We start from the raw sequence: 12,613 nt of genomic DNA on the forward strand, positions 1-12,613 counted from the left end.
CTGGCTGACCGTGGAATATTGAGACATGGTGCCACAACCTACTGGGCGAAGGAGACCCAGCCGGAGCACAGTCACAGACCACTCCGCTCTAGGCATGACTGCGGGGCATGGAGGACCCAGGGTTCACCGGAGGGAACAATCTGGGAAGATAGCGCACGGATCCCGTCGGAATGGCGCAGCAAGCCGACACCAGCCGGCCTCCCGCAAATTACCTGATGTTTACCTTAACACACGGGAGGACACAGGCTCAACGCAGATGTTGTAGAACCTTGCAAAGGTATTAGGTGTCGCCCAGCCCACAGCTCTGCATATGTCTGCTAGAGAGGCGCCGTGCGGCAACGCATAGGAGGAGGCAACACTTCGAGTGGAGTGAGCTCAAACTCCTAGGGGGCACGGCTCCCCCTGGCCTTGCCAGGGAGATGGCATCTACCACCCAATGGGACAAAATCTGCTTGGAGACAGCATTCCCCTTCTGCTGCCTCTGTAGCAAACAAAGAGCTGCTTTGGAGCATCTGAAGCTTCGGGTGCGGTCCACGTAATTCGCAGAGCGCGAACGGGACACTCCAGGGGCAGAGCTTGCAGGTTCACCACCTGGTCCCGGAAGGGCGTGGTGGGAACCTTGGGCACATAGCTGGGCTGGGGTCTCAGGACAACGTGAGAGTAAGCCAGCCTGAATTCCAACCTACTACAGGGTACTCCGGCCTATAGTAAGGCAGGGTCTGACCATGGGCTGAATAGGCGGCAACACTCCGATGAAACGCCAATCCAAAGCGTGCCGCGATGCCATGCCCATCTCGGCGTTACTGCGGCTGCAGCTGTCATATACCTCAGGAGCCTCTGAAAGGAACCGTTATAGACAGTTCAGCACTGACTGCGCGCACTCGCTAGTGAGGCGCGGCATTGCCGTGTTGACCGAGTCCAGCTCCGTGCCGAGAAAAAATATCTCTGTCTCTTTTCTCAGTAGACCCGAAGGTCCAGATGACTGAGGTGCTGGAGCAGAGATAGTTGAGGAAGCGGATACCCTTCTTTTTTCCGGCAAAGGGGTTCAGGGCGCCCTCCGCGATCTCTGTGAGGTGCGGGGAGACAGGGACAGGCCAAATCGGAGACCTTGTACTGGTCTGCTCGACCCTCAAAGGCAAACCATATAAAGTCCAAGTCTGAAGAGGCAGCAACGTCACTCAGGAACAGACACAGGCTGTGGCCTCCGTTGCCCAGGGAGCAATATCAGCCATAGGGAGCTCCTGCATCAACCTTGGTCAACAATACCCTCATGCAGCTATGGTGCCTAGGTATGGTGAGTCTGCAGGATAACCATGGCACAGCTGATGGCGGCCAGATCCACAGCACTGCAAGCCTTGACAGCGGGAGCTAATGACAGCTTACATGCTTTGGACGAGAGACGCAGATGACTCCATCAGGTGGCGGCGAGATTGCGAGCACGAATGCACCGCGACCGCACTCTCCATGAGAGGAACATCCACATACCCATTTGGCTGCGAACAAGGGTAGTGAGGGGTGAGGAGCAAGGACGAAAGCAAACCGTGCGCTCATGCGTCTTCGAGGAAAAAGGTCTCAGGGGGGATGCGGCAGTGCGGCGTTCTACCCCCTAAAAAAACAATCATCCAGCCTGAGCAAAATGAGAGAAGATACCTCAACATGTCCAACCCAAATTCCCAGGCGGCCCGGAGAAACATGGCCGACTGTTCAGCGTTCGCCCCCGACGGGACGGCAATCGCGAAGGGGTGTCGCTCAGCAGGGTCGTTCGCCTCAACAGCCGATTGCCCCCCGTCTGATGTTGTGATAAACATTCTGTCCTCCTCTGGAGCATCAAAGGGACGCTTACCACGCTGAACAAGGGAGCGTCATGCTTTGATAGCTCTATGAGATTGCATGATTATCCGGAAGTCCACAGGGGGTTGCTGGGCAGAGAGTTCTGGAAACACCGCAAGATCGCCCAAGGCCTCTCGTCGATAGGCCGCGAAGCCGTATGGCCCGCTGCACCGGCGAGAAGAGGACGAAGGTTTCTGTCTCGCAAACGAGCGCCGGGATCTCTCGCAGCCATGGTCATACGCTTGTAATGAATGCGCAAACCATCCACAAAAGCCGGCTCAGTGGAGCCAGCAATCGTGTTCGCTACAGAGAAGTGAGAAAGTCACCACACCCAGAAACACACGGCTGGAAAGACATCCCGAGGGAATACTCTTGACAGCCGTGTGAGAGAAATTTGCTATTTCAGAATCCCGGTTTGCCCAGGGAGGATCGCGCCACAACTGTGCACTCAGTATAAACTCGCTGGAATGCAAGAATGGCGGTCTAGCCGGCTCACAGGATCAGCTGGTGATGACTGCGGCAGAGGTTCAGCATAAACTTCTTTCCGACCAGCAGCAGTGATAACAGCAACAGCATAGAGCAGTGTTCTCTCGTAGTAGTAGTACTTTTCTTTTTATGAATGAAAGCTCATGAGGTGAGGCTCCGAAGCAAAAATCTGAATGAGTGGTTGCACGCCGCCCTCTTATATACCCGTATGTCCGGAGGAGAGTGGCTCGGCATGCAAAATCCACTCGCCAATTCTCATTGGCCTTTTCTATAAAGCTCAGAGGTGATTGGTCTCTCAGGCAAGTTCCTATATGTAACGTCATAGTGAAATGACTGAAGGGGAACATGATTTTTTTTAATTGAATGTTTATCGCAATGGACATCAGATCTTGAACGATATCAGCAGGAACCTCATGAATTATTTCTATAACAGGTTGAGAAATTTGTTGAAGCATTTCAAAGCTAAATACAAAGCTACAAGTTCTAATGTTAATGTTTTATGCATATTGATGTTAATTAATGAAATTAATATTATTATGACTTCATTTGTCTTCAAATTGACTATAGTCTTTAAATCCTTTTTTCATTGGTTTTAGTGAAAAACAGCCACAGTGAATATGAGATCAGTGAATACAATGCAATACATACACTCACACCCCCTTCACGCACACTAATGCCTTGATGCTATAATGCACACAATCATATATTCATCAAAACAATCAGCAACTACACATTACATACACACAAAGGCATTTATACATATACTCAGATTCACCCACTTCAACCAAAAAAAGGATCAAACTAGTTTTTTTAGACTTCATAACATCTTACCTTTTCCCCCCCATTCTTACTGCATTGTTCATTCTTACAGAATGTGTTCTTTTCAAAATATTAAACACTAGTTCATCTAAAGTGCACAAACACTACTTATTATGTATAGTTAAAATATGAGGATTTTTATTTTTCTTCAGTCCAAGTGTCCATTGAAGTGTACATGAGAAAAATCGAATAAAAAATGAGTTGGCACAAATTGTCTCAGGTTACGTATGTAACCCTGGTTCCCTGAGGGAACAAGATGCTGCGTCAAGCGCTATGGGGAACGGTCTGAACGTAGTCTGCAACCAATCAGATGATGGGAGTGACGTCACAGGCGGGGTGACGTAAGTGACCAGGAAGTATAAAAGCACGTGCGTTGAAGACGGTGTCAGCCTCTGGAATGAAGCGAGCGCCGTAGGGATGCAGGAATTATGGCCCTCGACGCAGCGTCTCGTTCCCTCAGGGAACCAAGATTACATACGTAACCTGAGACGTTCCCTTCCGGGAACTTCGAGCTGCGTCAAGTGCTATGGGGAACGAGATGCCCACGCCTCCAGAATTCCAAGTCCCTACCTAGGAACTGGGTGGAAAGAGATGTGCCTGGGGAACATGCCAGGACACGAGAAAGTCTCCGCCTGGGGAACTGCCAGGACAAGGAGGGATAAAAGTCTCTGCCTAGGGAAGTAGCTAGGGCAAGAGTGGTATTACACCTCTGTCTGGGGGAACAGCCAGAACAAGAGGGATAAAATTTCTTGCTTAGTAAGAGAATGATAATACACCTCTGCCTGGGGAAGTTGCCAGGACGAGAGAGATAAGAACTGCACCTAGGAATTTTCTAGGGCAACGGTGGAAAATATGAAATTCTGCCTAGAGAGAGCTAGGGCGAGAGGATAGAAGGGCCAGGAGCGGCTCTGAGGTCAAGTTCATAGAACCTGACGAATGTAAGTGGTGAGGACCAACCCGCAGCACTGCAGATGTCCTGGGCCTTGACCCAAAAGGGTGATGGGAGGCTAGAGGACTCATAAGCAGTAGCAATGGCATCAATGATCCATCTACTAATAGTGGGTTTAGAAGCAGGGTGCCCCCTCTTAGGGGGGCCGTAAGAAACAAACAGTTGCTCTGCTTTACGCCACATGGCAGCTCTGTGGACGTATGCAATTATACTTCCAATGGTCAGGCTCCACGAATGGAGGAGGATAGAAGGCCTGGAGAGTAACTGGCTGTGGTACTTGAGGAAGGGACCTTAGGGACATACCCCGCTCTAGGGTAGAGAAAGGCTTTGGCCAGACCGGGCGCAAAGTCAATGTAAGAAGGGGCCACCGAAAGGGCCTGCAGGTCCCCGACTCTCTTGAGAGAGGTAAGTGCAAGAAGCAAGGCTGTCTTGATAGTGAGCATTCGATCAGATATCTCCTCTATAGGCTCAAATGGAGGCCTACAGTGGGCTTCGAGCACCACAGCGAGATCCCATGGAGGGACTCTCGGTTTAACTCGAGGCCTCAGCCTGAGTGCACCGCGAAGGAAACGTATGACCAAGGGGTTCTTACCCACTGACAGACCACCAAGAGGGGCGTGGTAGGCCGATAAAGCTGCCACATAAACCTTCAAGGTGGAGTGGGCTAACCCTGCGGAAAAGCGAGGTTGCAGGAACTCCAGTACTGTACCGATCGGGCAGTGAACTGGGTCTAATTGGCGTTCTTTACACCATGAAGTGAACAAGTTCCACTTAAGGCCATAAAGTTTTCTTGTAGAGGGAGCTCTGAATTGAAGGATGGTCTCAACAACCTCAGTTGAGAGACCAGAGTCTAGGAGTTGTGCCCCCTCAGGGGTCACACCCATAACTTCCACATCTCCGGGCGGGGGTGAAGAATCGAGCCCCCGGCCTGGGAGAGGAGGTCCCTCCTCACGGGAATCTCCCAAGGAGAGCCGTCGAGGAGGGTAATTATGTCCGAGAACCATACTCGGGCTGGCCAGTATGAGGCTATTAATAGAAGACGGACCCCAATACCGGCGTACTCTTTCCAGAACTCCGGGGAGCAGAGCGATCGGGGGGAAAGCATACAGATGTAGCCTCGGCCATGCCTGTACCATGGCATCCAGCCCCAGAGGAGCTGGAGGAACTAGGGAGAACCAGAGGGGACATTGCGATGTCTCTCGAGTCGCAAAGTGGTCCACCTGAGCCTGGCCAAACACTCTCCAAATCTGCTTCACTACTTCCGGGTGAAGCATCCATTCCCCGGGCCTTGGCCCCTGCCTCGACAGGACGTCTGCTCCCACACTGAGACGTCCAGGGATATGTACTGCTCAGAGTGAGAGGAGTTTTCCCTGTGACCACAGGAGGATCTTGTACGCCAGCTTGTGGAAGGGGCGTGAATGCAGACCCCCCTGATGATTGATATAGTAAATTACCGCATTGCTGTCGGAACGGACCAGCACATGATGGTTTCTTAGGTCTGGGAGGAAGTGCTTCAGGGCCTGAAATACAGCCAACATCTCTAGACAGTTTATGTGCCATGAGTGATGGTGATTGTTCCACAGACCGTGGGCCGAGCGGCTACTCATGACCACTCCCCATCTGGTAAGGGACGCATCTGTCCCTAGCGTGAGGTGGCGACAAGGAGCTCCCAATACTGGGCCCTGAGACAGAAACCAAGGTTTCTTCCACATGTGTAAGGCACGTAGGCATCGCCGCGTGACCTTGATCGTGCGGAATGGGTTCCCCCTCGGGGAAAACCCCTTGGTTTTGAGCCACCACTGTAGCGGCCTCATGTGCAGCAGTCCAAAAGGTATCACGTTGGAAGCAGCAGCCATTAGACCTAACAGTACTTGAAACTGTTTCACAGTGAGTGACAGGCCTAGCTTGACTGCATTGGCTGCAGTGAGGATCAACTCGATTCGAGCAGGTGACATACGTGCCTGCATCGTGGTCGAATCCCATAGATAAGTGGTCCTCTGTAATGGAGACAGCACACTTTTCTCGGTGTTGAGTCTCAACCCCAGTTCTTTCATGTGAGCGAGAACAACATCTCGATGTTGAGCCGCTAACTGTTCTGTGCTGGCTAAAATCAGCCAGTCGTCTATGTAATTGAGTATGCGGATGCCCTGGAGTCGCAGAGGAGCCAGAGCAGCATCTACACACTTTGTAAACGTCCGGGGTGAGAGTGCTAGGCCGAAAGGAAGAACTCTGTATTGTAAGATTCGCCCCTGAAAGCGAACCTCAGAAACTTCCTGTGTTGAGGAAGGATGGAGACGTGAAAATAAGCGTCTTTTAGATCTATCGTGACAAACCAGTCCTCGGACCTGATTTGAGACACGACCTGACTGACAGTTAACTTTCTGAACTTCAGTTTTCTGACTGAGCGGTTCAAACGTCTGAGATCTAGAATGGGCTGCAGCCCTCCCTCCTTGTTGAGAACAATGAAGTACCGGCTGTAGAATCCGGACTCTCTGTCTTGAAGAGGGACCACCTCGATGGCCTCCTTCTTCAGAAGAGAATTTACTGCTTCCATTACCAGACCCTGCTCGGGGTTCACGAGAGTAGGAAACACCCCATTGAAAGGTGGCGGTGGAGCGCCAAACTGGATATAATAACCTTTCTCTATAGTACGCAGGACCCATGTAGATACATTCAGCAGTAGCTTCCACGCTGCCAGAAAGTCTACTAAGGGAACCAGCCTCTCGAGACTGGTTTCTGGTATCATTTGAGGTATTGATTTGGTGACCTGTAACAGCTGGCTGGCAGGAGACACCTGAATTAACTGCTCTAGGGACCCCCGTAGGGGTGGCGAACCCCCTGGTTCCGCTACGATGTTGGGCGGAGAAACCAGAAAAGGCTCGCAGGAGACTGCTGCGCCCTGTAACTCTGGCAGGGATAGGGTTAGGGTGGGTACCATGTACTGTGGTAAACCCCGTTCCTCCCCGAGAGGGGCTGCCCTCATTGGCCCTGAGCCAAAATTGTCAGGGCCGTTTAGCCGAGGACCTCTTAGACTGGAGGACGACCCGCAGGTCGGGCCTCGTCTTTGAAGCCCCTGGCTTGGGGCGTTGCTGATCCCGCCCTCTAGGTCTTTCCGGAGGGGTACAGGGCGGCAACGCTCCTCTTTTGCGCTTCCTGGTATGAGGAGAACACGGTACACGGCTGGGGCTGCTCCCGTCCAGCAGCCCTGGTGGAATAGACGCGGCAAGGGAGGTATTGCTGGAACGCCGCCGCTTGTTTACGAGCCTCCTGGTATCAGTTGACGACAGAGTCGACAGAGTCACCAAACAGACCAGAAGGCTGAAGCGGGGCGTCCAGGAGGAGGACCCTGTCCTTTTCTTTCATATCGGACAGGGTCAGCCACAGATGTCTCTCCACCACCACAAGGGCTGCCATAGACCACCCAACAGTGCGGGTGGTCTCCTTGGTGGCGCGGAGAGCCAGGTCTGCGGTGTGGCGCAACTCCGAGATGTTAACCTCCTCATCGTCATCTAAGTCCTTAAGCAGGTCGGCCTGGTAAGCTTGCAAGATGAGCATTGTATGTAAGCAAGCACCGGCCTGACCTGCAGCCGTGTACCCCTTGCCCAACAAGCCGGAAGTTGTTTTGAGAGGCTTGGAGGGCAAGGACGGAGCCTTCAGAGACGATGCCAGGTCGGGTGACAGATAACTGGCTAGTGTCTGTTCAACCCGCGGCATCGCCTTGTAGCCACGCTCATCCAGCCACCCGACATTACCTTAGTAATCGGAAGAGGGGATGAACAAGCGGGCTGAAAATGGCTTTCCCCATGACCTCAATAGCTCTGAGTGGAGGTCGGGGAAAAATGGAAGGCTCCGTATTGGAGGTGATGGCTTGGTCCGCAGAAAGCATTCATCAAGTTTGCTTTTCTGCGGCTCATGATGTTGTTCGGCGGGCCAACTGATGTTTAGTTTGGCAACCGCACGAGTCACCACCTCCAAGAGGGGGGGACCACCTCTCATACCGTGGGGATCGGGGGAACGGTTGAATATCAGCAACGCTCTCCACATCAACCTCCTCGGAGGAAGATAGGAGAAGCGTTGACGCCTCTTTCTGGAGGGAAGGAACCGCAGTGCGGGCTTCCACATCCAGTAGGACGTCTACTGATCCGCTAGGTGAGGAGGGAGATAGGGGGTTCACCCATCTCCATTCCTTCTAGCAGATCGAGCTGCGAACCCCACGAGTGCAGCTGCCGCTCCGCCTCAGCGGAAGCGGGGCCAGACCCGCGAGGAGCGCTGGTGAAGGCTCCCTCCTCGAAGAGAGCCCTCTGAGAGTGAAGCACCCGCAGCGGCAGACGTTTACACTGCGGGCAGTCAGCCCCCTCGAGGGCTGCACATTGCAGGGCCCAGCTTATGTTTTCAAACTGATACGAACCACAACACACACATCAGACAGAAACAGACACTCTGTAATCCGAGTCTCCAGCTTTGACTCTGTCTTTGTTTTACCATACAATAAAGTTTGCCGCGTTTAAGTTACATGTTGCTTGTCTACTGTCATAACTCTGTCACTGAAGCACTTCTGACACACTCTATACCTGAATAAAATATATTGTTGAGTGGTTGTTTTTAATAGCATTTAAGGATGGCCTATTGCTCTCGAGGAAAAATTATGGTTGAGATGGCTTTGAAACGCAGACATCAAGCTCAAGGTAATAAATTGTATAACGCAAAAGATGCATTAGACAAAAGAATTAGATCGCAATGTACTTCACTTAACTAGCTAGCCACCTATAGCATAAATATATGATACCAATCTGCACCATATAAAGCACTGTAAACAAGCAAAGACTAGATAAATTGCTAGCAATAAGTAATCGTAATCTCAATTTTTCTTTTCATTATTCATTTTCATTCAACAGTCTAGAGCTACCAACTAACGTTAGTCAACACGAATGCCGTGACAGCATAGCATGTAGCATGATCATATAAAATCAGTACACTTTGCAATTAAATCCATATCCTACCTTTTCTTGTAACCAAATAAAATCCATGGCAATGAATGTCATCAGAGATCTTTAACCCACAACAATCCACAAGAATTCTGAGGCATTATTCCTGTCTGCTGGCGTTCACATCAATCAAGACTTCTTTTAGGCTAGGCTATTTTTGTGAATGAATTTGTGAACAAATCGTGAGTCAATGATTCAATTAGCCATTCATAAATACAGCGATTTGCTTTGTTAAAAAATGACTCGATGTCTCACTCAAAACAGTGACTTAGCACCACCTACTGGCAGTTTTAGTTTAACATTTAAAAGGATCACTTCATTTTTTTATCATCATTGCACATTTCTCTTTTGAGCCTTTTTATTTAAAATATTATTTATTTTTAAAATGTATTCATACAGGTACAAACAATTTATTATAAAATCTTGTATTTATTAATATAATTCACTGTCACCTATCTGCAGTCAACCTGTTAGTTTTACTCCACACCAATTAAAAATACTCTTTACCACAAAGTATTGTTTCATGTCTAATGTATTAATAACGGCACCAGAATGTAACCAAAACACAGGATAGCAATAAGTAGATTGCTATAAGTAATTATCAGTCATTCAAAATAAATGCCATGATCTCTAGATTTTATACAGTTGTTACTAATGATTTTGTAAATGGTGATCAGCAACTGAATACTGATAGTGTGGAAGTTACTGCTCTTTGCCTTGGGACGACGTCTCACTTTTTGCATACAATTCAAAGGCAGAGGACAGTAACTTAAAAATATGGGTCAAAAGTCAAGATAAGAGATAAAGATTTTCTTTTATGAGAAAACATATTGATGTAAATTTTTTAAAACATGTTTTGTGATCGAAAGGGAATATTCATAGGAGTGGCTATGACCCATGGATATTTAGCAATTCACACCTGAGAGACAAAGAGCCCTCCCCTAATAGTCCATCAATGAGTCTGTAACTATTATGTAAGGAACACTGTGAGAAGATTCAAAGAATGGAGTTTTAGATTATTTGTATTTTATTTACAAAACAGTATAAACAAAACATACATAATGAAGGTCAAAGACACATTATTGAGCACCCTGATCTAACCACAGATAAGTGGACAGACTGTGTCATTTCTGAAAACTTTTTTTCTGAATTCTGTTCAACAAGTGAAACAAGTAAATCATACCTGATATTTAAGTCATTGCAAAACTCATCAGGTAAAAATCAGTCTTAATCCTCACAGCGTGTCTTCTTCCAGAAACAAACAGTAAGCCAGATGAACTTGAAAGAAACTCGCTGCTTTGTTATGGTGAGGTAGGCGTTTACCTCCCGCGCTTTGCTTGCATGGCTAATTATAGTATGAAAGCGAAAGTAGCTTGTGGGCGTGATCAAATTTAATATAATTAGCTCTGTTCAGATAGACTGGACATCGCCTTGGTTTCATATGGATTACTTTATCACATAATATTTGTTTTCTATAAAACTTACTTTAAAAGTATACATATCAAGCTTTCTCTAGACATATTGCTCATGTCTCTGTGTTGTGTATTGGCTGAGTTATAGTATATTATAGACGGTTTCATCGGGCGCACGCGCCTGGACCTAAGTTAACTTCCGGTCTGTGTTTGTTTATCTGTCTGGTTCGTGTCGCGGGCTACAAACGCAGCTAATAATGAGTAATGAAGTTGGTCTCAGGTTATTGTGCTGTGGTATGTGTTTCCCAAACATTTATTTATTTGTGGCGACCTGCCACGATATAAAAACCGACTGATTTTCCAATTGGAAATTGGAATTAATAGACTAATTAATTAATCTGTTAATAGACTTCGTTGAATAAACATAATACACGTTTAAAAATCAAACCCAGGCGTGGGTGTTTTTATATCACTGTATTTCTGAAGAAAGACTGTTTAGAAAATGTCATTTTCATTTCATCCTGCATAAGGCAGCGTTTTTAAATTAAGAGCTGCTTTGTCTATAGCCATTACCGGGGAAACCTCGTTTCTCGTGCTTAAAGCACCTCCTACTGGGAAGTAATGAGTTTGCATTTTTAATAAATCAGTCTAATTTACGCAGCCAACATATTTCGCTTGTTATTAAAAAAATAATCTACTCTAGAAGGACTTAGCTGTTGTTATTGATTCTATTTGGATGTCTACCGGAAGTTAAGTTTGGGCCACAAAAGCGCTCATGCGCAGTAACGTTTGTTTATGTTGTTGCCGTTGAAACCGTCTATAATGACGCGTTTCTGAATGAAGATCACATAGACCAACACGGCAGACAGCACACCCTGTTTGTTTTCTTTATTTTGCAAAATCACTTTTTTTGTTATTATGAGTGTATACAAATAAAAGTAGACCCTTTACAGATTCAACTGATGTACTGCTCTTATCTGTACGATCAGATATGATGGAGTAATTGAAGTTCCTTCTGGGGTTATCAGAGAAACTGGCACAAAATGCGCCGGTGCATTTGTCGATCCCAGGAGGTTAATAAGATCACTATTAAAAACCGCTATCCCTTGCCGCTAATGACAACTGCCTTCGAAATTCTACAAGAAGCCTTGATCTTCACTAAGCTTGATTTAGAATGACAAAGATCCACCCAGTAGTTTTTTTTTTTTTTTTTTTGTAGTAAAATAATTTGCCCCTTCTCAAATCAAGCCATTCTCAGATGCCTGTCGGTGTGGCGTCACACCAACAGAGGCCGCTCCCACGACAGTTGACAGACACTTCTATGGTTTTAGCATAGACCCGCCCTGAGTGAGAAGTAAACTGTCGGCCATTATTTTCGATGCTGGAGCGAGTGTGGTGTACAGTTGTTGAGTGTAATAGCGAACAAAGTAGTCGTCATTTACTAGAGACATTTGAGCCGCTGAGCACACAGTGGTTGAATTTTGTTTCTGAAGGGAATGTGGTTGCCGATCTACCTAAATGGTTTCATGTTTTCGCAAATCATTTCTCACCAGACTGCTTTATAAACGAGAGTCAGTATAAAGCAGGTTTTGCTAGGAAGCTGCTCCTGAAAAATGGATCTGTACCAACTATTCTTGTTCCTGCTTCATCTTCACCAGAAAAAGTGAGTGTAATTTATTTTTCTATGAATCTTTGCAAATCGCCTTTTCTAATAATGTGCTGAAAGTAAGCACATTTCACGATGAATGAAAGTGTAACTTACACTCTCAGAGAACATGTATGTACATCTCTATGTACATCCGTCTCAACATAATTCCTAAACGCACGTTTATAATGAACAATGCATTAAGGTGGTTGTCTAGTTACAAACTGTGTACGTTGTCGTAAAACTACATTAAGTTTAGCTTTGTAACGCTAGATGGTTTAAAACGGTGTCTGTTAATGAATAAGAATTCCTGTACAATTATTTTAAATCATTTTGGATCAGTTATAACTGCATTAAGAATGGTAACTTTAACGCAATACCTGCAAAAGTTTTTACAGCCCACAACTGCTGAGGCGGAGCGGCGGCTGCACTCGTGGGGTTCGCAAATGGATCTAAAAGCGGGCTTGGAGATGGGCGAGCCCCTATC

Source organism: Garra rufa, chromosome 1 (assembly GCF_049309525.1).
Source record: "Garra rufa chromosome 1, GarRuf1.0, whole genome shotgun sequence".
Lineage (NCBI taxonomy): Eukaryota > Metazoa > Chordata > Actinopteri > Cypriniformes > Cyprinidae > Garra > Garra rufa.